Source organism: Stylophora pistillata, chromosome 2 (genome assembly GCF_964205215.1).
Source record: "Stylophora pistillata chromosome 2, jaStyPist1.2, whole genome shotgun sequence".
Taxonomy (NCBI): domain Eukaryota; kingdom Metazoa; phylum Cnidaria; class Anthozoa; order Scleractinia; family Pocilloporidae; genus Stylophora; species Stylophora pistillata.
This window is the reverse complement of record NC_142520.1, coordinates 1,560,665-1,562,429: the sequence shown is the minus strand read 5'-3', so window position 1 is coordinate 1,562,429 and position 1,765 is coordinate 1,560,665. Positions and strand designations below refer to the sequence as shown.

The 1,765-nt window shown below is 34.5% G+C and overlaps 1 long non-coding RNA gene across 1 annotated transcript; it reads left to right on the top strand.

The window, feature by feature from the left end:
* The first annotated feature begins 3 nt into the window (after positions 1–3).
* Positions 4–1,362, top strand: LOC148736607 (uncharacterized). The gene is made up of 2 exons (XR_015996289.1): positions 4–244; positions 467–1,362. It is a non-coding gene; the product is annotated as an uncharacterized LOC148736607 (long non-coding RNA).
* Positions 1,363–1,765: the final 403 nt, after the last annotated feature.

Sequence of the window (1,765 nt, the reverse complement as noted above, 5' to 3'; positions counted from 1 at the left end):
ATTATTTGAATATTGAACCCGCGAATCGTCTCAGGAGCGCAATAAGGAATTGAATATTTGAACATGGAACCCGCTAACCGTTTCAAGAATGCATCAATGGATTGATTATTTGAATATTGAACCCGATAGCCGTAATTATTTTGAAAAGGCGCGGATCATTGTTTAAATCAGAAGTCCATTTCTGATTGAATTATGCGAACACGTACGGATGGATCGGAACATGGCGTCAGACATAGCGGGAAAGGTGAGTTCAAGTGTTGTGTAGAACCTCTTGTAAATGTTGTGAATGGAATGTTATCGAGAGCTTTTTTCGCCAATTTACATCTTGACGAACTTGTAGAAATTCTTGTGTGTATTCATGGTCGATAAAATAGTTTACGGGCGAAGCCATCACAAGACTTTTTCGTTAATATTTGCGATCGACTGTTTTCGCAGTGTTTTTACAGTGCAGTTTGTTCATTTTCAGGATTCCTCGTCAAATAGAACAATCTTATTGGACTTCAGAAATGGACTTCTAATTTGAACATTGATCCGCGCATTTTCAAAACGGATACGGCTATCGGGTTCAATAATCAAATAATCAATTCATTATTGCATTCTTAAAACGACTGGCGAGTTCAATTTGCAAATGCTCAATTCATTAATGTAATCTTAAGGGGTACGCTTCACTTAGTTTGACTGTAATTACTTTCGGTCTAATGTAGTTTAATCTCCTATCAGTAGATCTTCACCAAATATTTATTAAATCAATAATGCCATGCGAGTAGTATAGTAATTGAGTGGTATAGATCATCAACCCTAAGGCCTAAAAATCGGAAATAGTCCGTGAAAAAGATATAACTCTAATCTGTAAAACTAATCTGTAAAAGTGATCTGTAAAAAATGATCTGAAATAAATCTGTAAACTGATATGACAAAATTAAAAAAAAATCCAGAAATTTTTAAACTTTATGAAAAAATTAAAATCATATAAAGTTAAAATCATGAAACACAGACACAAAAATGGCTTCTTCTTAATCTTGTTTTCAAATTAAAACGCTTAAATTTTTTAAAAGTGCTTAAAGAAAAACTAATTAACAATTATTCCACGGCCACGAGCGCGCGTTGGATAGGAGATGATAGATAGCCAACTCGGCGCCACGCGCCTCGTTGGCTATAATCATCTCATACCCAACAAGCGCGAGTGGAATAATTGTTTTATTAAAACGCCCCCAAGAAATTATTATTTTGTGAGGAGAAACCGGATTTTTTAGCTCCCTTTTGATTTTAAGCTGACGCGTACGCTTACCATATTTGTAGATTATGGTATATTGGCTCATATACCATAATGGCTAAGCCAATAAAAAGTCTTGAATTGTATTATCCAATGATCTAGTTTTTAATAAAGGCTGATAGTTTGTAAAGAAATTGTTTGGGGCTGCGTCGGGGGGGGGGGGGGTAACGAAATAATTTGAATATATCAACAAGAAAAATTAAGTATGAAAATTAATAATGTGTAAATCTAAATCAAAAAAATATATATAGTATGAATAAAAAAAAATAATCAAAAATTTTATAAAGTACTTAAACGTATATAAGAACGATCCTTCGCAGTAAAGCACTATTTGAGCAATAGTGGAAATCAGACCTGAAAAAAATTTCAGGCCTGTACGGGATTCGAACCACTGACCTCTGCGATACTAGTGCAGCGCTCTACCAATTGAGCTAACAAGCCAACTGGGAGCAGGCCATCAAATTAATTCGATATAAACCCGTAGATGATAAA